This window comes from Triticum aestivum, chromosome 6B, assembly GCF_018294505.1.
Source record: "Triticum aestivum cultivar Chinese Spring chromosome 6B, IWGSC CS RefSeq v2.1, whole genome shotgun sequence".
Taxonomy (NCBI): domain Eukaryota; kingdom Viridiplantae; phylum Streptophyta; class Magnoliopsida; order Poales; family Poaceae; genus Triticum; species Triticum aestivum.
In genome coordinates, this window is record NC_057810.1 from 362,193,413 (window position 1) to 362,218,377 (window position 24,965).

Below are 24,965 nucleotides of genomic sequence, written 5' to 3' on the forward strand. Positions count from 1 at the left end.
CTATGCGAATTATGCCTAAGGCACGGAATCGCATGCACAAGGTATGTTTGATGTGTGTATGCCTTTTCTCATATCTCTCAAAGCAAGCTTCATTAAAAAGCCAATTAGCTCCAAAACAATGAATGGGCACTTTTTTTAGTTTGTTCTGAATTATGTTTTCTCTGTGTATGTTTTTAAGCGAGCATATCAAAAACCAAAAAAGGAATGGTTTTATGAATAATACTGAAGGTTAGAAGCAAACAAACCAAGTTAATATAGCTAGGAGGAACCAGGCAGATTTTAGAAGCAAGCACACGACATTATATTGTGTTTTCTTCCATCGTGTTTATTTTGCTTATGCACATCCACATCAACATTTTATACAGACATGCTCGAAGAGTGAATGAAACATAACATTTGAGCATTTATGTAACAAATGCACATATATTTACAATTGACTTAGATAGCTAAGCAACAAAGTGTATCAGAAGAAGATGATCACAGTTGAAAGTACGCTTCCTATGAAATAGAATAAATAAAAACTGCAACTACAATATGACCAATGAGGATGCCGTTGGAACACAGAGTACACAAGGTTTATTTTACAAGCTATAAATAGTAAAGGGAGTGCCTTTAGAAGAAGAAAATTAGTAAAATCTAACATTTACTGAAATTCTCCTAATAAAATGATGGCGAAAAGAAATCAACAAATGAGCAGAGGAAGAGATATAAAGGCACTCCCTCAGTTTGACTCTATTTTTTCTCATGCCACCATGGACATGGATAAAGGAAGCAACAAATATAAGAGACATTTAATAAGAGAGTTAAGATCTTAAAGAACAAAGTACAACCAGCCAGGCATTTAATCAACTAAATATGGGTACAAAGTTAGTATGAAACAACCACAATGTTATTGGTATTCTCTCCACTAAATACAAAATTTGGTACCAAGAACCGGATACATTTAGTGAGCCCTTTTCATAAATGTGGGATATAATGTGTCCTTAATATAGTATGCACATATTTGTTACTATTTTCTACATATTTGTTGGGAAACTACACATTATCCATGGCAAACCATACATGTTCATTTTTCAACCTTATTCATTGAAACAAATTATTTTCTGTATTAATTACATTCTTTATTCACATGACTCAAAAATGCAGGAAAGATAAAACACGTGATCACAATATTATACATACTCAATTTGTACAAGACTGTGGTTGCACGAAAGTTTGTTTGGTTTCCCGAAAGGAGAAGCAGAGGATATTATTAAGAGTAAATGATAGCGTATGAATACACAAGATTAAAAGCATACCCGGCTTTTTATTATATTTTCTACGTAAACTATAAACCTTGAGTTTGACAGCTACATATATTTTGGCTACTTTTTAGCAATTAAACTTAAATCTTGTCGTGGTACTAAAAACTGAAGATTTTATACGACAGAAAAAATAATAATTGGTAAGTAGATGGAATACATACAATTGACATGATAGAATTAAACACTATATGGCAATACTTGATAATTCTAGCCGCGCGAATGCGTGGGTCACCCCGCTAGTTATTATTAAAACAAGCGCCACAGACCGAAGGGATCTGTTCTCTGTTCAATAGGACAGGAGGGGCAGCTGAAAAGACGGTACAGAAGCAACAGTGTGGGGCGCCCTGCTAATTACACTGCCGTGAACTGCTAAACCGCTCGTGATGCGTCTTCACCACACAAATCCCAAAGCGAACCAATGGTCCAGATAGTAGGTACCATGGAGCTCTAGCTAGGAAGGAACTTTGCGATATTATGACCACTGCTACTGTAAGGGTGACGTCATAAACTCATGATGTGAAGATTACTTAAATTAACAGCTTAAAGCCGAGCACTTGACGACGTACTGTGGAGACTGGGGTCACAACCCCCTTATCAAATACATAGCAACTTGCAAGTTTTCTTGCTTTGATTAAGACATACCTCATGACATGCAACAATGTGCGACCAAGCAAGCAAGCTTCAGAATATGTCATCCCATTCATCTTGGTGAGCCAAGTGCTCAATTGTGCGGTTTCTTGAGCGGGCGGCACAGATGCAAGTGCCGGTCGCATAGGAAAGCTGAAGAAGATGGCAGATCGTTCATCCTGAGCAGTTTCCATAGACGGGCTGCAGAGATGCATCATCCTGCTGGATCGGATCATCATGTATTCAGTAGCCAAAGGAAGAAGCAAATATTAGAAGACATGCGACACAAATGCATCATCCTACTAGATTGGATAATCATATATTCAATAGCTGGAGAAAGAAGCAGAGATTAGAGATATATGGCCGACGACAGTGCGGTGAACGTGAGGAGGCAGTTTTTCCGCGAGGATGATGGCGGCATCGTCCTCGCGTGAAGACTGCACCCCTCGGTTTCCCCTCACGACGCCGCCATTAGGGGAAACCGAGGGAGCAGTCTTCACGCGAGGACGATAGCGGCGTCGTGAGAGGAACATTAGGGCGAAGGTTTTTGTGTGAGGACGATGGGGGTGGCGTTTGCGTGAGGAAACGCAAGGGGAGTCTGTAGCCCTATTTTTTGTTTTTTTCTATCGATGTCAGCTGCCTTTTGTTAGGCAGGTTTTTTTTTGTATTTATTTGACGTTGGATCCAATGGGTAATGAGAAAAACAAATCCAAGGCACTGGTGGGTAATTACTTTAACTTGTAGTGCAAACAATTATTTCTACATATCCATCGTTTGAGATTGAACACTTAATTTAATTTACGGCTAGATATTTCTAATTTTCATGGGAATTTCTAGCCAATTAATATTTTTTCTGATTAATCCATAAAGTACTTTTCATATATAAATAAATTGTTTCGCGAGACAAAATTCACATCTACGAGATCATTATTTTGCTCAATTAAAGTAGACAAAGGCACATCATTAAGATCAATCGGAGCATTTTTACTAGCAACCAATTTCATAAGTGCGTCAATTTTTTCACTCAAAGTACTAATTTCTTCAACAAAATTAACCTTCTTACTAGTAGGTGCTCTTTCAGTATGCCATTGTGAATAATTTGTCATGCTATTATCAAGTAATTTAGTAGCTGAACCCAAAGTAATCTTCTATATCTAAATAGGAGCCCCCACTATCTGATTTTCCTGCATTCCCATGCATCCACGTCACCCTAAATTGTTTCAGCCATTAGATTGACTACGTGTGGCTCAGATCTGCAGCCAAAGAGTTCAGCCCCCGTGCTCAACGCCCCTCCCGTGGGCTCCTCGCCACAAGCAGCAATGCTTTCCTCCTCAACTCCCCAATTCGTGTCGTCCTTTTCTCCTTCCATTCCTGCCAACGTTTTCAATCCCCCGACCTCCCTAGGTCCTCCACTGTCTGAACGGCATGGAACTCTCTCGGTCTATCCCTGTGCAGTGCAGAGGGGCGGAAAATCGGCGACGGGAGGACGGTGCCATCGGGTGGCGGATCCGGCATTCCCCTTCGCTTCCGGCGGCCGATTCGGCGAGTGGGATAAGCGATGGCCAGGCTTCTCCCCGTCCGTACGGCGTCAGATACGGTGTCGCGATGAGCCGGATGCCTTTTGTATCGTGGATCCGATCGACCGGAGTCCATGGTGGTTGACGCCGTCAGAAGCTGAGCCGGTGATGATGGTGGCCATCGACGAGGCGACAGTTGCTAGGGCTTCAGGCCCTATTTCGGGGAGGATGTTTGCGGCAGCTCTTTGTCCTTCGCGTCGGCAGAGGCACGGAACAGTCCATCATGTGGGGATTATCCCCGGCCGATGCGCTGGAATCTGATCTTTATTCCTGTTCGCTGGGACGGGATATACTTGCGGCCTCCAAAGCCTTTGAACGCGATGCAGATCGATGGTGTTTCAATGGTGGCTTGACCACATGACGAGTGTCCGGCCGGCTTGATTGCATCGGCGAGCCTGGGGTGTTGGTGCATATTTTGAGTTTCTGTGGGTTTCGCGTTGCTTTGGTGACTTCCGTCTTTGTGTCTTTACGCGTATGTATTGTGCTCGGCAAATCTGAATCCCTCTACAGGTACATCTTCATCAACCTGAGTTGAAGCCCACACCGTAACTCATCTCCTTCCTGTACACTTTGCCGGTGGCGGCCGGCCGATGGCTGGGCGCATCTGAAGCCCTGAATTACTAACCTCCCTCCCTTATGAGCTCCCCCTCCTATATATAGCCTGATGTTGAGTTTATTTATCCCCAATCCATGGACTCTTGCTTCCTATCCGTTCAATTTCTTCATGTACTAGATTCAACGTGTTTGTATTTCAGGGCTGATCAGTAACTGATAGTATGTTTTCGTCTGCAATTGATTGGCTGCCGTATGCACTGCTATTAATCTTCCTTCGGCCAGAGATCTCACTCATCTTCATCCGCCATTTCATTTTTTTTCTTAGTCAGGATTTATGTTTAGATAACTAGATTTATGTGAAATTTTACTCTGTCATGTTTTTTATGCAGGAAGGTCATTAACAGATGTCAAATTAATTCACCATGTATGTACCAGAGTTTGCTCTTGCAATATTTGACAAAGGTATGAAACATCTACACCCTCGATGCCGCCTGGAACCTATTTCAATATTGCCAATTTTCCTGCAGCATGTTATTTTTTTGCTGTTAGATTATTAGTATACCATGAACTTGACATGTTGATCATTTTTTACTTGCTTTCCTTTTGTATGTTCACGGCGAGTCAATGTTTGTATTATGAATCCCATCTCCAGCATGTGTACCAAGTTAAACTACGAACATTTTCAGGCATCTCAAAACATGGACATGTTGTCCCTTCCAGGTTCCATCACAATTCACAAGTAGTGAGAGGATTGTTATTATCCTTTGGAATACTACTTTATAGTCGAACTATCCTAGATAATCATCACCAGTTAGTGTAGTTGCTTCTGACGATACTGAAAAAATTTCAAACGAGGTACTGCTCATAGATCCGCATAAAGGTCTAAAACACTTCAACACCTGCAATATACCATATATTTATCTAATAATTCTTCTCATGCAGGTCAATTGCTGATAACAATGAATACGTACGAACCACCATTACTGACAGAAAATCAACAAATCAACATCCTGCTAGGTAAATCCTATCATTCTTTCACATGTTTATGGAAGAAAATTAAAATACATATTCTGATTTGACATTACCTTCTATTCCCACTATTTAACATCAACAACATGAAAATAATTTGATCTTACTGAGAATCTCTGGTGCAGCAGCTAAAAGTTCATGATTTGTTTAATTTCTAAAGCAATTGATTTGATGATGAAACCTTTGAAGATCACATGCTTGATTTTTGAAATGAACCTTTGTTATATATAAATCATTAAAATTACCTCAGTTTATTCGGTTCAAGATTAGGTAGTCTCTTTATTAAGTGTTAGCTCTAAGAATATTTAGGACCACTAGTACACAAGACACATATTGGTTTTGAATTAAAATGACCTGAAAGAATGGCACTTGACCTGACTGTCACTTGACAGAGGCATACTTTCCACTAAAATAACAGGAAATTATTGGAAGTACCATACTGTCTCCTAAATCAACATGAAAGTACTACGGTAAGTATCTCTATGTCAAGACTTCTATCACAATTTTCTGTATCTTTATGCAGCACTACAAACAAGAAGAACGCAGGAAACATGTCAGGACAGGTAGAGTAATGCCCCAAGAAACAAAAACTCCATCAAGGTATATACTATATCTAAATAAAAGCACCCCACTAGACAGTATCTAACAGATTGAACCATTCTTCAGAATGAACAAACTCACATACTATCCACTTGATACCTTCCTAACAATAGTACAAATTTTACACAATGCAGGGCATGCTATGCTACAATGAAGATACATGCTTCAGTTTCTACCATGTCGATTACCTATATACAGTATAAATAATTTCTACTTTGATCTCCACCTATTATAACTGAGAAAGGTTCTACTACTAGATGTTCTTCAGTGGTATAAAATTACAAATGTATCATCATGTTGGACTATATGTATCTGCATCAATTGCTATTAGTGCGCACATTTTCTCCAAACCTCCACTGCGAGGCATGTGTTTTACTCTTCACCTTACATCAATGTACATTGCCAGCTGTACAGAATGTGCAAGTCAGCTTTACAGTGTAGTTACTTGAGTTTTTTCCCAACCTTTCTCAGAAAAATCATGAAACAAATCCCGCAGCAACGCGCGGGGCATCATCTAGTTTCCATAAAAGTACCACCCACAACGGAATCTAAAAGATTTCTAGAAACAAAATTCAATCCCGCACAAATTGTTTGTATAATCATCCAGACTTAAATCATGAGCGGGACAATTTCTTAGCATTGATTTCATTCTGTCACAAGAATGCGCAACATGTTCATGATCAAGTTGTTTAAAATTCATAATCTTATTTCTAAGGGAAATACTTTTCGTGGGATGAAAATACTTAGTAATAAAAGCATCTTTGCATTTATCGCGAGAACTAATACTATTTCGTGGCAAAGATGAAAACCAAATTTTTGCACGGTCCCGCAAAGAGAACGGGAATAATTTTAGTTTCACAATATCATTGTCCACAACTTTTTTCTTTTGCATATCACACAATTCTACGAGTGTTTAGATGGATAAGACATCCTCATTAGGACTACCGAAAAATTGTTCTTTCATAAAAAGATTTAACAAAGCAGCATTAATATCATGTGACCCCGCACTAGCGGCGAGAGGAGCAATAGGAGGACTAATAAAATCATTATTATTTGTATCAGAAAAATCACACAATTTAGATTTTCTTGAGACATAGTGAGTACGCAAAGAAGATCACAAGAAAACAAAATATCAAACATGGGCAAATGAAAAAATATTTTTGTATTTTTGCAAAAACTTTCTAGAAGTGGGGGATATGAAAATGAGAGGTAAATGGCAAATAAAGTAATTACAAGGAGATGATAGTTTATGCGTAGGTACTTGATAGATGTTGATGATGTCTCCCCGGCAACGGCGCCAGAAATTCTTCCTGCTACTTGTAATCCTAGTTGGTATTTCCCCGAAGAGGAGGGGATGATTCAGCACAACAGAGGTAAGTATTTCCCTCAATTATGAAACCAATATTATCAATCCAGTAGGAGAGCCAAGCAACACTATGTAAACAACACCTGCACACAAACAACGAATACTTGCAAGCTAACGCGTAAAGGGGTTGTCAATTCCTGAACGGTATTGAGATAGATTAAATTGCATAGGTTTTGATAAATAGATATAACAAAAATATATAATAAAATAAAATAAATAAAATTGCAGCAAGGTATTTTTGGGTTTAATAAGGTAGAAAATAGACCCGGGGGCCGTAGTTTTCACTAGAGGCTTCTCTGGACAAAAACAACTTACGACTGGTAAACAAATTACTGTTGGGAAATTGATAGAAAAGCAAATAATTATCATGATATCCAAGGCAATGGTCATGTACATAGGCATCACGTCCAAGATTAGTAGACCGACTCCTGTCTGCATCTACTACTATTACTCCACACATCAACCGCTACCCAGCATGCATCTAGTGTATTAAGTTCATGGGAAAACAGAGTAATGCAATAGGACCAATGGCATGATGTAGAAAAAATAAACTCACATATGAATAAACCCCATCTTTTCACCATTAGTAGCAATGATACGTGCGTGTCATGTCTATTTCTCTCACTGAGATTGAGCACCGCAAAGATCGAACCCATCACAAAGCACCTCTTCCCATGCCAAGATCAATCAATCTAGTTCGCCAAACCAAACCAATAAATTAGAGAAGAAATACGAGGCTATAATAATCATGCATAAAAGAGTTCAGAGAAGACTCAAATAATATTTATGGATAGATTTGATCATAAACTCACAATTCATCGGATCCCAACAAACACACCGCATAAAAGAGTTACATCAGATAGATCTCCAAGAACACGAGGACACCATTGTACTGAAGATCAAAAAGAGAGAAGAAACCATCTAGCTACAAACTATGGACCCATAGGTATGTGGTAAACTACTCACAAATCATCATTGGGGCAACGAGGATGATGAAGAACCCCTCCGTGATCATTGCCCCCTCCGGCAGAGTGCCGGAAAACCCCTCTAGATTGGATCTCGTGGTTCTAGAACTTGTGACGGCGGAAAAAGTATTTCATCGACTCCCCTAGGGTTTTTGGGATTTTAGAGTATTTATAGAGGCGGAGGTAGGTCAAGGCAGTGCTCATGGGCCCCACTACCCACCAGGGCAAGCCGGAGGACCCTGGAATGCCCTGGTGCCTAGTGGGCCCCACGAGCCTCTTCTTGTTCCCTCTCGAAGCTTCTAGGGTTTCTTATTGCCAGAAAAATAATCTCCAAAACGTTTCGTGGCATTTGGACTTTGTTTTGTATTCATACTCTGCAAAGTAAAAAAACAAGCAAAAAACAGCAACTGAACCTAGGCACTAAGTTAATAGGTTAGTCCCAAAATATGATATAAAGTTGCTAGTAAATGTATATAAAACATCCAAGATTGATAATATAACAACATGGAAGAATAAAAAATTATAGATACTTTGGAGACGTATCAAGATGGATTCAACCTTATGAATTTGAGATCATGCCATTTGTAAACCATATTTATGTATAATAGTTGTTGTGCTTTCAAAAGTATATATAAAAATGATGTATATTGTTTTGTATTGGAATATGATGTCTACTATGCAACCTTCTTCTTGTAGACGTTGTTGGGCCTCCAAGTGCAGAGGTTTGTAGGACAGTAGCAAATTTCCCTCAAGTGGATGACCTAAGGTTTATCAATCCGTGGGAGGTGTAGGATGAAGATGGTCTCTCTCAAACAACCCTACAACCAAATAACAAAGAGTCTCTTGTGTCCCCAACACACCCAATACAATGGTAAATTGTATAGGTGCACTAGTTCGGCGAAGAGATTGTGATACAAGTGCAATATGGATGGTAGATATGAGTATTTGTAATCTGAAAATATAAAAATAGAAGGTAACAAGTGGTAAAAGTGAGCATAAATGGTATTGCAATGCTAGGAAACAAGGCCTAAGGTTCATAATTTCACTAGTGCAAGTTTTCTCAACAATAATAACATAGTTGGATCATATAACTATCCCTCAACATGCAACAAAGAGTCACTCCAAAGTCACTAATAGCGGAGAACAAATGAAGAGATTATTGTAGGGTACGAAACCACCTCAAAGTTATTCTTTCTGATCGATCTATTCAAGAGTCCGTAGTAAAATAACACAAAGCTATTCTTTCCGTTCGACCTATCCTAGAGTTCGTACTAGAATAACACCTTAAGCCACAAATCAAAAAAAACTCTAATGTCACCTAGATACTCCAATGTCACCTCAAGTATCCGTGGGTATGATTATACAATATGCATCACACAATCTTAGATTCATCTATTCAACCAACACAAAGAACTTCAAATAGCGCCCCAAAGTTTCTATCAGAGAGTCAAGACGAAAATGTGTGCCAACCCCTATGCATAAGTTCACAAGGTCACTGAACCCGCAAGTTGATCACCAAAATGTACATCAAGTAGATCACGTGAATATCCCATTGTCACCACAGATAAGCACATGCAAGACATACATCAAGTGTTCTCAAATCCTTAAAGACTCAATCCGATAAGATAACTTGAAGGGGAAAACTCAATTCATCACAAGAGAGTAGAGGGGGAGAAACATCATAAGATCCAACTATAATAGCAAAGCTCGCGATACATCAAGATCGTGCCAAATAAAGAACACGAGAGAGAGAGAGAGAGAGAGATCAAACATATAGCTACTGGTACACACCCTCAGCCCCGAGGGTGAACTACTCCCTCCTCGTCATGGAGAGCACTGGGATGATGAAGATGGCCACCGGTGAGGGATCCCCCCTCCGGCAGGGTGTTAGAACAGGGTCCCGATTGGTTTTTGGTGGCTACAGAGGCTTGCGGCGGCGGAACTCCCGATCTATGGTGCTCCTGGATGTTTCGGGGTATATGGATATATATAGGCGAAAGAAGTCGGTCAGGGGAGCCACGAGGGGCCTACGAGGGTGGGAGGTGCACCCAGATGGTAGGGTGCGCCCTGGACCCTCGTGGCCACCTTGTTGCTTCCATGACGTCTACTCCAAGTCTCCTGGATTGCATTTGTTCCAAAAATAAGTCTCCCAAAGGTTTCATTCCGTTTGGACTCCATTTGATATTCCTTTTCTGCGAAACACTGAAGTAGGCAAAAAACCAGCAATTTAGGCTGGGCCTCCAGTTAATAGGTTAGTCCCAAAAATAATATAAAAGTGTATAGTAAAGCCCATTAAACATCCAAAACAGATAATATAGTAGCATGGAACAATAAAAAATTATAGATACATTGGAGACGTATCAGAATACAAAATCGATCCAGCCCAGATAAAAGAGTACAAAATTGATTTGAATTAAGTAGGCACTGTAAACGTGCAACCTTTTTCTCCCAAAATTTGAATGAAGCAACGAAATACACAGTCACTGCTCCACCATAACCGCCCAAAACCAAAATAGGGGAGATGGATATTACTACTATTCCTGACACTCAAAACCTGTCGGCTCGACTGGTATAGGTGTAGATAGGGCAGTTTGTAATTTCACTCAAACGTGACATAACCGCCTCTCAGCCAGATTCATATATGGTGGGCACCAAAACACATTCTCTCCTCGGCCAAAATTGCCTCTTACCCCAATTCATACATGGTGGGTGAGGGAGTCCTGAATTAGGGGGTCCTCGGACAGCCGGACTATATGCTTATGCCAGACTGTTGGACTATGAAGATACAAGACTGGAGACTTCATCCCGTGTCCGGGTGGGACTCTCCTTTGCGTCGAAGGCAAGCTTGGCAATTCGGATATGTAGATTTCCTTCTCTGTAACCAACTCTGTGTAACCCTAGCCCCCTCCGTTCTCTATATAAACCGGAGGGTTTAGTCCGTAGGACAACAACAATCATAATCATAGGCTAGCTTCTAGGGTTTAGCCTCTACGATCTCGTGGTAGATCAACTCTTGTAATACTCATATCATCAAGATTAATCAAGCAGGAAGTAGGGTATTACCTCCATAGAGAGGGCCCGAACCTAGGTAAACACTGTGTCCCCCGCCTCCTGTTACCATTAGCCTTAGACGCACAGTTCGGGACCCCCTACCCGAGAACCGCCGGTTTTGACACCGACATTGGTGCTTTCATTGAGAGTTCCACCGTGACGTCGAAAAAAGGTTTGATGGCTCGCCTTGTTATCGAGGACAACATCACCTCTGGGGGAAACGTGGCTTTAGGCCAAACCCTCCGACTAGGCGGCTTCGTTATGACCGCCCGTTCGGCCGCCGTGCCGACATTGACTTCTCGGGTCATCAAAAACAGCCTCCTCGTCAGCTCGGAATACGCCGAGCAGATGGATCCAATGGAACTTTCGTCCTTGAATGAGCTCTTGGATCGCATCGCAGCCTTGGGAGTTGCTATGGACTAGATCGAATTGGGCTTAAACCCAATCAGAGAGAGATTAACTCTCTGCCGGTCACCCATCAGATAGCAGTGGTGGAGGAGCAATGCAGCAATTCTTCCTCTATCTTGAGGATGAAATATGTCCGGATTCCCGAGCTCTCCGAGCCGGATACCCGTTTGCGGGAGGACATGACCCAAACTCCGAACTTAGAATCGGACATCGAGCCAGAAAATTGGGTAACATCCCGGAACCCAAACTACCAAGTTCAGAAGTTCCTCTGCCCCTGGGTCTCAGATCGGGTCAGGGTTCGGACTTAAATCCACCCACCCACCCAGATACAAGCGATCTTTCCCACATTAGGCAACAATCCCAAGAGATAGTACATCACTTTTGGGCCAGATTCCTCCTTGTAATGAGCAATGTCAAGGATTGTCGCGAGGAAGACACAATCTCATTCTTTTTGCAAAAATTGCACGGACAAAGGAATCCTCAATGCCATAAGTCGCCGTGACATATCATACTTCACTGACTTGGCGGCCATAGTACGGAAGTACTGTGTGATGGAAAATGCCTGGAAAACCCAGGCAAAATTCTGGGATCCTCCGGCTCTCACTAAACCCCTCATCCGAACTAAAAGGGTACACTCTCGCAAGTCACCCGATCCAATTACAAAGAAACCAAAGCCCACTACAGGGCGTGGAACCGTATTGGAGGGATGGCTCAATGGGCCATGCAAAATTCACACCACACCGGATACCATACCAACACACAGCCTTAGAGCATGTTGGATACTTCGGCAGGTGGCCAAGAGCGGCGAGGATCTCCTCATTAACAATGCTGCAGAGCATCATCCCGCAGAAAACAACAATACAGTATTGATAGTCTTTGAGACTTTCTCCTCAAATAACAGGTGCAAGAGAGCACTCCGCAGCCTCGCCAAAGTCTGCCACGTCGCAACAATAAATCCATGGAATGACAGGGCCATAACCTTCAATGCCAGTGACGAACCTCAATTCCGAACAGTCCGAGCACCAGCCGCTTTGGTCCTCAGTCCAATTATGGACGGCTTCCGGCTTACTAAAGTGCTCATGGACGGTGGCAGCGGATTAAACCTCATCTACGAGGAAACTCGCAACAAAATGGAAATAGAGAAGAGCCGCATTGAGCAAAGCAGCACGACCTTCAGAGGAATTATCCCTAGTCGGGAGGCACGATGTGCGGGAAAAATCACATTGGATGTGGTATTCGGCACGCCAAAGAATTACAGGTCCGAAGGGATAACATTCCAAGTGGCCCCGCTCAGTAGCGGATACCACGCCCTTTTAGGGCGGGACGCATTCGCGAGCTTCCAAGCTATACCCCATTACGGGTACATGAAGCTCAAGATGCTCGGGCCCAACGGAATCATCACTCTAGCCAGTGATCCGGATGTAGCACTCCGCATCGAAAATAAAACCGCCGCCCTGGCCCTTGAGGCATTATCCGTAGCCCTTGTGGCCAAAGAACTAACTGCGCTGCGCTCCTCAGTGGACATGGACGACGTGATACTTGACAAACGATCCAAGTCCACCTCTTTCAAACTAGCAGACGAAATAGTCAAATTCCAAGTCCACCCAATAGACTCTACAAAAACAACATCCATCGGGGCACAGCTGAACCCCACAATAGACGCTGCACTGCGGGCGTTCCTATGCGAGAATTGGGACATCTTTGCCTGGCACCCTTCAGATATGCTAGGGATCCCACGAAGGCTGGCTGAGCATAGCCTAATGTTGGTGTACAAAAGTAGGGGCTCTCCTTTTGACCCTGTTACTTGTGCACGGGCAGTCAGAGCCACGCGCCACGGCCGCACATAGCAGGGCAAAGCAGGGGAGCCAGAGAGAAGCCGAAGGCACAAGACAATCAGCGCAACGCCAAAGACCGAGACCACAGAGAGCAGATGGACGAAGTAGGTTTCCCTGGCAAGCCCCTTGCCAAGGCGTCTCACCCACACCAGTGGAGTGAGCCACCCTGGAACCGACGGTCTCCAACCCCATCAACTACGTTGGGCCAGGGCTCGGGAGGGTTCGAGGGTCTCCAACACCATCAACTACGTTGGGCCAGGGCTCGGGAGGCACCTCCATAGTGGCATGCAGATCTTTGTGAAGACAAAGAATATTCAAGATCAGATGAGGGTTGGAAGGCAACGATCCTCGACAAGATCCTTGCCAAGGAAACCCGCAAGATCCCCGGCAAGATCCTTGCCGGGGACGCCAGCGCGCCACGGCAAGACCCTTGCCGGGCCACCCGGCAAGACCCTTGCCAAGGGCGTCAGCGGGGCCACTGCCAGGCCCGCACCAACCAAATCTCCACCGCCGTTCACATGCAGCTGCCAGCCCAACCAGCTGGGCAGGCACCTGCATGGCAACATGCAGCTTTCAGGCCAACTCAGCACACGCCTGCGTGGTGGCATGCAGATCTTCGTGGAGGCTCCACCATCTCGCCACCTCAGCTGCTTGCCTGCCTACATGGCACCGCTTGCATCGCTGGCCAGGGCGCATGTCTAAGCGAGGGGGGCATCGACGGATGGGGCGGGCCTTGCTCCCATCCCCGATAAAGCAAGGGGACTCCTACGCTATGTATTAAATGCGTCTTATCTTGTAATACGAGCGATAAGCTCATAGCGCTGTAGGCCTTTCCACCTCCTGTGTGCCATTGTGGCAGCCCCTTTCGACTATAAAAGGAGGCCCATGGCATACTGGAGAGGGATTCGGCTCTTTTGAACCATGAAGCCACCGTAGCTAGTTCAAGAGCTCAAGAACACTCGATACATCCACCAAAGCAGGACTAGGGTTTTACGCATCCTCGCGGCCCGAACCTGGGTAAATGATCCTTGTGCTGGTTACTAATCCTGCTCTTCTCACAACCCCACGCGCCGCAACTGTAGTAGGGATTCTTGTGATCACATAGGTGTTGTTTCCCATCGACATCTTCAGCGCGCCAGGTAGGGGCTCGATTGTGAGAATCTGGTCTAGTAGTTCGCCTAGCAGTTCTTCATCGCCATGGCTCCCGCGAAGAAGGCGACCAAGAGAGTGGCGCTGCCTGCGAGCGCGAAGGATGCCAGGGTGGCGATGAGAAAGCTAATTCATGCCAAACTTTAAACTTTTCTCCTTAATATAAGGTTATCGTCCTCGGAGATTCTTCCTATGTGTGGGAAACCTGTATGCAGCGGGGCCCTCCCGCAATTGGCAACGCCCTTGTTCTGTTTCGAGTCCGCTTAACAGCTCAAGCGGCCGCGTCAAGGGCGGCAGGGTAGCCTTCCGCAATTAGCAACGCTTTCGGCTCTGACTCGAGTCAAGCTCGACAGTTCGAGCGGCCACGTTAAGGGCGGTAAGGTGGTTCGCTCAGCAACAAGTGCACCCGGCAGACCAATGGGGATCCGTCCTCAGGACACCGCCCTGGCTTTACGCGCCAGCAAGCCTATCCTGTTAGCGTAGGGTGGACATACAAAGGAAAATCGAACAGGAAAATAACATGCATAATGTCAGAGGTACTGCAGAGTTATATTACAGAAATTGCCGCCGCGGTTCTTGTTGGGGAACGTAGTAATTTCAAAAAATTTCCTACGCACACGGAAGATCATGGTGATGCATAGCAACGAGAGGGGAGAGTGTTGTCCACATACCCTCGTAGACCGTAAGCGGAAGCGTTATGAAAACGCGGTTGATGTAGTCGTACGTCTTCACGATCCAACCGATCCAAGCACCAAACGTACGGCACCTCCGAGTTCAGCACATGTTCAGCTCAATGACGATCCCTGGACTCCGATCCAGCAGGGTGTCGGGGATGAGTTCTGTCAGCACGACCGCGTGGTGACGATGATGATGTTCTACCGACGCAGGGCTTCACCTAAGCACCGCAACGATATGACCGAGGTGGAATATGGTGGAGGGGGCACCGCACACGGCTAAGGAACGATCAGGATGATCAACTTGTGTGTCTTGGGGTGCCCCTGCCCCCGTATATAAAGGAGGGAGGGGGAGGTGCGGCCGGCCCCCTAGGGGTGCGCCTGGAGGAGTCCTACTCCCACCGGGAGTAGGACTCCCTCCTCTTGCCTTGTTGGAGAAGGAAAGGGGGAGGGGAAAGAGGAAAGGGGGGCGCCCCCCCCTTCCTTGTCCTATTCGGCGTGGCCTGCCCTGCCCGACCCTCCTCTTCTCCCTCATGGCCCATGTAGGCCCATTAACCCCCGGGGGGGTTCCGGTAACCCCCCAGTACTCCGGTAAAATCCCTATTTCACCCGAAACGTTTCCGATATCCAAATATAGGCTTCCAATATATCAATCTTTATGTCCCAACCATTTCGAGACTCCTCGTCATGTCCGTGATCATATCCGGGACTCCGAACAACCTTCGGTACATCAAAACTTATAAACTCATAAAAAAACTGTCATCGTAACGGTAAGCGTGCGGACCCTATGAGTTCGAGAACTATGTAGACATGACCTAGAACTGTTCCCGGTCAATAACCAATAGCGGAACCTGGATGCTCATATTGGCTCCTACATATTCTACGAAGATCTTTATCGGTCAAACCGCATAACAACATACGTTTTTCCCTTTGTCATCGGTATGTTACTTACCCGAGATTCGATCGTCGGTATCAAATACCTAGTTCAATCTCGTTACCGGCAAGTCTCTTTACTTGTTACGTAATGCATTATTCCGTAAATAACTCATTAGCTACATTGCTTGCAAGGCTTATAGTGATGTGCATTACCGAGAGGGCCCAGAGATACCTCTCCGACAATCGGAGTGACGAAACCTAATCTCGAAATACGCCAACTCAACATGTACCTTCAGAGACACCTGTAGAGCTCCTTTATAATCACCCAGTTACGTTGTGACGTTTAGTAGCACACAAAGTGTTCCTTTGGTAAACGGGAGTTGCATAATCTCATAGTTGTAGGAACTTTGTATAAGTCATGAAGAAAGCAATAACAACATACTAAACGACCAAGTGCTAGGCTAACGGAATGGGTCATGTCAATCACATCATTCTCCTAATGATGTGATTCCGTTAATCAAATGACAACACATGTCTATGGTTAGGACACATAACCATCTTTGATTAATGAGCTAGTCAAGTAGAGGCATACTAGTGACGTTATGTTTGTCTATGTATTCACACATGTATCATGTTTCCGGGTAATACAATTCTAGCATGAATAAGAAACATTTATCATGATATGAGGAAATAAATAATAACTTTATTATTGCCTCTAGGGCATATTTCCTTCAGTCTCCCACTTGCACTAGAGTCAATAATCTAGATTACACAGTAATGATTCTAACACCCATGGAGTCTTGGTGTTGATCATGTTTTGCTTGTGGAAGAGGCTTAGTCAACGGGCCTGCAACATTCAGATCCGTATGTATCTTGCAAATCTCTATGTCTCCCACCTGGACTTGGTCCCGGATGGAATTGAAGCGTCTCTTGATGTGCTTGGTCCTCTTGTGAAATCTGGATTCCATTGCCAAGGCAATTGCACCAGTATTGTCACAGAAGATCTTCATTGGTCCCGATGCACTAGGTATGACACCTAGATCGGAAATGAACTCCTTCATCCAGACTCCTTCATTTGCTGCTTCCGAAGCAGCTATGTACTCCGCTTCGCATGTAGATCCTGCCACGACGCTTTGTTTAGAACTGCACCAACTTACAGCTCCACCGTTTAATAAAAACACGTATCTGGTTTGCGATTTAGAATCATCTGGATCAGTGTCAAAGCTTGCATCGATGTAACCATTTACGACTAGCTCTTTGTCATCTCCATAAACGAGAAACATATCCTTAGTCCTTCAGGTGTTTTAGGATGTTCTTGACCGCTGTCTAGTGATCCACTCCTGGATTACTTTGGTACCTTCCTGCCAAGCTTATTGCTAAGCATATGTCAGGTCTGGTACACAGCATTGCATACATGAGAGAGCCTATGGCTGAAGCATAGGGAACATCTTTCATTTTCTCTCTATCTTCTGCTGTGGTCGAGCATTGAGTCTGACTCAACTTCACACCTTGTAATACAGGAAAGAACCATTTCTTTGCCTGGTCCATTTTGAACTTTTTCAAAACTTTATCAAGGTATGTGCTTGTGAAAGTCCAATTCAGCGTCTTGATATATCTCTATAGATCTTGATGCCCAATATGTAAGCAGCTTCACTGATCTCTTTCATAGAAAAACTTTTATTCAAGTATCCCTTTATGCTATCCAGAAATTCTATATCATTTACGATCAACAATATGTCATCTACTTATAATATCAGAAATGCTACAGAGCTCCCACTCACTTTCTTGTAAATACAGGCTTCTCCAAAAGTCTGTATAAAACCATATGCTTTGATCACACTATCAAAGCGTTTATTCCAACTCTGAGATGCTTGCACCGGTCCATAAATGGATCACTGGAGCTTGCACACTTCGTTAGCACCTTTTGGATCGACAAAACCTTCCGGTTGCATCATATACAACTCTTCTTCCAGAAATCCATTCAAGAATGCAGTTTTGACATCCATTTGCCAAATTTCATAATCATAAAATTCGGCAATTGCTAACATGATTCAGACAGACTTAAGCATCGCTACGGGTGAGAAAGTCTCATCGTAGTCAACTCCTTGAACTTGTCGAAAACCTTTCGCAACACGTCGAGCTTTGTAGACAGTTACATTACCATCAGCGTCAGTCTTCTTCTTGAAGATCAATTTATTCTCAATGGCTTGCCGATCATCGGGCAAGTCAACCGAAGTCCATACTTTGTACTTATACATGGATCCCATCTCAGATTTCATGGCTTCAAGCCATTTTGCGGAATCTGGGCTCATCATGGCTTCCTCATAGTTCGTAGGTTCGTCATGGTCAAGTAGCATGACTTCCAGAATAGGATTACCATACCACTCTGGTGCGGATCTTACTCTGGTAGACCTACGAGGTTCAGTAGAAACTTGATCTGAAGTTTCATGATCAATATCATTAGCTTTCTCACTAATTGGTGTAGTTGTCACAGGAACCGGTTCTTGTGATGAACTACTTTCCAATAAGGGAGCAGGTACAATTACCTCATCAAGTTCTACTTTCCTCCCACTCACTTCTTTCGAGAGAAACTCCTTCTCTAGAAAGGATCCGAATTTAGCAACGAAAATCTTGCCCTCAGATCTTTGATAGAAGGTGTACCCAATAGTCTCTTTTGGGTATCCTATGAAGACACATTTCTCCGATTTGGGTTCGAGCTTATCTGGTTGAAGTTTCTTCACATAAGCATCGCAGCCTCAAACTTTAAGAAATGACAACTTTGGTTTCTTGCCAAACCACAGTTCATAAGGCGTCGTCTCAACGAATTTTGATGGTGCCCTATTTAACGTGAATGCAGCCGTCTCTAAAGCATAACCCCAAAACGATAGTGGTAAATCAGTAAGAGACAGCATAGATCGCACTATATCTAGTAAAGTACGATTATGATGTTCGGACACACCATTTCCTTGTGGTGTTCCGGGTGGCGTGAGTTGCGAAACTATTCCGCATTGTTTCAAATGTAAACCAAACTCGTAACTCAAATATTCTCCTCCATGGTCAGATCGTAGAAATTTTATTTTCTTGTTACGATGATTTTCCACTTCACTCTGAAATTCTTTGAACTTTTCAAATGTTTCAGACTTGTGTTTCATCCAGTAGATATACCCATATCTACTTAAATCATCTGTGAAGGTGAGAAAATAATGATACCCGCCGCGAGCCTCAATATTCATTGGACCACATACATCAGTATGTATGATTTCCAATAAATTAGTTGCTCGCTCCATAGTTCTGGAGAACGGCGTTTTAGTCATCTTGCCCATGAGGCACGGTTCGCAAGTACCAAGTGATTCATAATCAAGTGATTCCAAAAGTCCATCAGTATGGAGTTTCTTCATGCGCTTTACACTGATATGACCTAAACGGCAGTGCCACAAATAAGTTGCACTATCATTATCAACTCTGCATCTTTTGGCTTCAACATTATGAATATGTGTATCATTACTGTCGAGATTCAATAAAAATAGACCACTCTTCAAGGGTGCATGACCATAAAAGGTATTACTCATATAAATAGAACAACCATTATTCTCTGATTTAAATGAATAACTGTCTCGCATCAAACAAGATCCAGATTAATGTTCATGCTCAACGCTGGCACCAAATAACAATTATTTAGGTCTAAAACTAATCCCGATGGTAGATGTAGAGGTAGCGTGCCGACCGCGATCACATCGACTTTGGAACCATTTCCCACACGCATCGTCACCTCGTCCTTAGCCAATCTTCGCTTAATCCGTAGTCCCTGTTTCGAGTTGCAAATATTAGCAACGAAACTAGTATCAAATACCCAGGTACTACTGCGAGCATTAGTAAGGTACACATCAATAACATGTATATCACATATACCTTTCTTCACTTTGCCATCCTTCTTATCCGCCAAATACTTGGGGCAGTTCCGCTTCCAGTGTCCAGTTTGCTTGCAGTAGAAGCACTCAGTCTCAGGCTTAGGTCCAGACTTGGGTTTCTTCTCTTGAGCAACAACTTGTTTGCTGTTCTTCTTGAAGTTCCCCTTCTTCTTCCCTTTGCCCTTTTTCTTGAAAATGGTGGTCTTATTGACCATCAACACTTGATGCTCCTTTTTGATTTCTACCTCCGCAGCCTTTAGCATTGCTAAGAGCTCGGGAATAGTCTTGTCCATCCCTTGCATATTATAGTTCATCATGAAGCTCTTATAGCTTGGTGCCAGTGATTGAAGAATTCTGCCAATGACACTATCAACAGGAAGATTAACTCCAAGTTGAATCAAGTGATTATTATACCCAGACATTTTGAGTATGTGTTCACTGACAGAACTATTCTCCTCCATCTTACAGCTATAGAACTTATTGGAGACTTCATATCTCTCAATCCGGGCATTTGCTTGAAATATTAACTTCAACTCCTGGAACATGTCATATGCTCCATGACGTTCAAAACGTCGTTGAAGACCCGGTTCCAAGCCGTAAAGCATGGCACACTGAACCATCGAGTAGTCATCAGCTTTGCTTTGCCAGATGTTCTTAACGTCGTCAGTTGCATCTGCAGCAGGCCTGGCACCCAACGGTGCTTCCAGGACGTAATTCTTCTGTGCAGCAATGAGGATAATCCTCAGGTTACGGACCCAGTCCGTGTAATTGCTACCATCATCTTTCAACTTAGCTTTCTCAAGGAACGCATTAAAATTCAACGGAACAACAGCATGAGCCATCTATCTACAACAAACATGGACAAGCAAAATACTATCAGGTACTAAGTTCATGATAAATTTAAGTTCAATTAATCATATTACTTAAGAACTCCCACTTAGACAGACATCTCTCTAGTCATCTAAGTGATCATGTGATCCAAATCAAATAAACCATGTCCGATCATCACGTGAGATGGAGTAGTTTCAATGGTGAACATCTCTATGTTGATCATATCTACTATATGATTCACGTTCGACCTTTCGGTCTCCGTGTTCCGAGGCCATATCTGTATATGCTAGGCTCGTCAAGTTTAACCTGAGTATTTCGCATGTGCAACTGTTTTGCACTCGTTGTATTTGAACGTAGAGCCTATCACACCCGATCATCACGTGGTGTCTCAGCACGAAGAACTTTCGCAACGGTGCATACCCAGGGAGAACACTTCTTGATAATTTAGTGAGAGATCATCTTAAAATGCTACTGTCAATCAAAGCAAGATAAGATGCATAAAGGATAAACATCACATGCAATCAATATAAGTGATATGATATGGCCATCATCATCTTGTGCTTGTGATCTCCATCTCCAAAGCACCGTCGTGATCACCATCGTCACCGGTGCGACACCTTGATCTCCATCGTAGCATCGTTGTCGTTACGCCATCTATTGCTTCTACGACTATCGCTACCGCTTAGTGATAAAGTAAAACAATTACAGGGCGTTTACATTTCATACAATAAAGCGACAACCATATGGCTCCTGCCAGTTGCCGATAACTTCGATTACAAAACATGATCATCTCATACAATAAAATATAGCATCACGTCTTGACCATATCACATCACAACATGCCTGCAAAAACAAGTTAGACGTCCTCTACTTTGTTGTTGCAAAATTTTACGTGGGTGCTACGGGCTGAGCAAGAACGTTCTTACCTAGCATCAAAACCACAATGATAGTTCGTCAAGTTAGTGCTGTTTTATCCTTTGCAAGGACCGGGCGTAGCCATACTCAGTTCAACTAAAGTGAGAGAGACAGACACCCGCCAGTTACCTTTAAGAAATGAGTGCTCGTAACGGTGAAACCAGTCTCGTGTAAGCGTACGCGTAATGTCGGTCCGGGCCGCTTCATCTCACAATACCGCTGAACCGAAGTATGACATACTGGTAAGCAGTATGACTTGTATCGCCCACAACTCACTTGTGTTCTACTCGTGCATATGACATCTATGCATAAAACCTGGCTCGGATGCCACTGTTGGGGAACGTAGTAATTTCAAAAAAATTCCTACGCACACGCAAGATCATGGTGATGCATAGCAACGAGAGGGGAGAGTGTTGTCCACGTACCCTCGTAGACCGTAAGCGGAAGCATTATGACAATGCGGTTGATGTAGTCGTACGTCTTCACGATCCGACCGATCCAAGCACCGAACGTACGGCACCTCCGAGTTCAGCACACGTTCAGCTCGATGACGATCCCCGGACTCCGATCCAGCAGGGTGTCGGGGATGAGTTCCGTCAGCACGGCGTGGTGATGATGATGATGTTCTACCGACGCAGGGCTTCGCCTAAGCACCGCAACGATATGACCGAGGTGGAATATGGTGGAGGGGGGCACCGCACACGGCTAAGGAACGATCACGATGATCAACTTGTGTGTCTTGGGGTGCCCCCCTGCCCCCGTATATAAAGGAGGGAGGGGGAGGTGCGGCCGACCCCCTAGGGGTGCGCCTAGAGGAGTCCTACTCCGATCGGGAGTAGGACTCCCTCCTCTTGGCTTGTTGGAGAAGGAAAGGGGGGAGGGGAAATTGGAAAGGGGGGAGCTGCCCCCCTTCCTTGTCCTATTCGGACTAGGGGGAGGGGGCGTGCGGCCTGCCCTGGCCGGCCCTCCTCTTCTCCGTCATGGCCCATGTAGGCCCATTAACCCCTGGCAGGGTTCCGGTAACCCCCCGGTACTCTGGTAAAATCCCTATTTCACCCGGAACGTTTTCGATATCCAAATATAGGCTTCCAATATATCAATCTTTATGTCTCGACCATTTCGAGACTCCTTGTCATGTCCGTGATCATATCCGGTACTCCGAACAACCTTCGGTACAACAAAACTTATAAACTCATAATAAAACTGTCATTGTAACGTTAAGCGTGCGGACACTACGGGTTCGAGAACTATGTAGACATGACCTAGAACTGTTCCCGGTCAATAGCCAATAGCGGAACCTGGATGCTCATATTGGCTCCTACATATTCTACGGAGATCTTTATCGGTCAAACCGCATAACAACATACGTTGTTCCCTTTATCGGTCATCGGTATGTTACTTACCCGAGATTTGATCGTCGGTATCCAATACCTAGTTCAATCTCGTTACCGGCAAGTATCTTTACTCGTTACGTAATGCATCATTCCGTAACTAACCCATTAGCTACATTGCTTGCAAGGCTTATAGTGATGTGCATTACCGAGAGGGCCCAGAGATACCTCTCCGACAATCGGAGTGACAAAACCTAATCTCGAAATACGCCAACTCAACATGTACCTTCAGAGACACCTGTAGAGCTCCTTTATAATCACCCAGTTACGTTGTGATGTTTTGTAGCACACAAAGTGTTCCTCCGGTAAACGGGAGTTGCATAATCTCATAGTTGTAGGAACTTTGTATAAGTCATGAAGAAAGCAATAGCAACATACTAAACTATCAAGTGCTAGGCTAACGGAATGGGTCATGTCAATCACATCATTCTCCTAATGATGTGATTCCATTAATCAAATGACAACACATGTCTATGGTTAGGAAACATAACCATCTTTGATTAATGAGCTAGTCAAGTAGAGGCATACTAGTGACGTTATGTTTGTCTATGTATTCACACATGTATCATGTTTCCGGGTAATACAATTCTAGCATGAATAATAAACATTTATCATGATATGAGGAAATAAATAATAACTTTATTATTGCCTCTAGGGCATATTTCCTTCAGTTCTAACTAAAGATAGCAATTGTCTTGGTCATGAACCTGCAGCGGCGATAAGAAATGGGGTGCATAGTCCCGGCGCTGGCCCTCCAACCTCTTGATTTTGTCGATGCGGCTGATGATGAGCTTGATACGCTCCTTGAGCACCGCGATGTCAGCATCCTCGGGCAAGCTCTTCAGCGCAGCTTCGAAGTCCAGGTCAGGATGCCAGTGCGCTATCTTGGCAAGCACCTTGGTCATGGCGCCCCGGCAGAGCATCCGGGACTCCTCGGCAAGGGAGGCCGCCCGGTTGGAGTGAAGCCGCTCAAGGGCGCCGACGACCCTCTCAAAGAACAGGGTCACGTTGGTGTTGGGGCTCAGGCTCGTCTCTGGGGCGTACCTCACGTCCGACATCCCCATGGTGGCCAGCTACGTGGCGGCCGAGTTCACAACGACGGCGAGGCGCCCGACCCAACGCTTCTCGCCCTCCACATGGTCGTTAAGGTTGGCAGCCTCATTCCTCCACAGCTGCTTCTCGGTCTCCAGGTCCTTGGTCAGGATCCCCTCTCGGGCCTTGGCCTCCGACAACATCTTCTCGAGATCCTCCAGCTTTAGCTTGAGGTCTCTGATGGAGTTGTTGGCCTTGGAGAGCTCTCCGGCCCTGCTAACGGCCGCACCATGCGGCTCCTCCAGGGCGCTGTTGAGCGTATCCTTCTCCTTGGACAACTTCAGAGTTTGCTCCTTCAGCTCATCCCGCTCTGCCTCCAGCTCCTTCACCTTGCTGGTGTGAACCAGAGCCTGGGCATCGAGTGCCCCCCTGTGACTCTGCTCCAGCTCTCGGGTCCGCTGTACGACGAGCTTGTCCACCTCTTCATCCTTGTCGCAGAGCGTGGCGGCGAGCTTCTCCTCATGTGTGGCAAGGTCCTCCTCCTGGGAGTTTAGTGCGGCTTCATGCTGGGTCCGGGCGGCTTCGGCGGCGGCGGCCCTCTTCGCCGCCTCTTGGGCCTTCTCGACGTCGGCCAACTTCAAGGGTGAGCTCCACGTCATGCTTGGCCAACTCACCTTGGGCGGCCTTCAGCTCGTCTTGAGCCTGGCGGAACCAGTCCTGCGCCTCGGTGACACGCTCCTAGAGGTCCGCCTCCGCTTTCTCCACCACCGCCGTCCTGGACTTGGTCTTGTCCAAACGGGCGCGATGGAGCGCCTGGAGCTTCTGGAAGTTGGCGCCCATGGCCTGGAGAAGCTGCTCCTCCTGGGAGCCGT

At 44.6% G+C, this 24,965-nt stretch overlaps 1 long non-coding RNA gene across 1 annotated transcript; it reads left to right on the forward strand.

Annotated features, from left to right (window-relative positions):
* Positions 1-3,234: 3,234 nt before the first annotated feature.
* LOC123137167 (uncharacterized) lies at positions 3,235-6,144 on the forward strand. The gene is made up of 3 exons (XR_006467815.1): positions 3,235-5,080; positions 5,616-5,692; positions 5,827-6,144. It is a non-coding gene; the product is annotated as an uncharacterized lncRNA (long non-coding RNA).
* Positions 6,145-24,965: the final 18,821 nt, after the last annotated feature.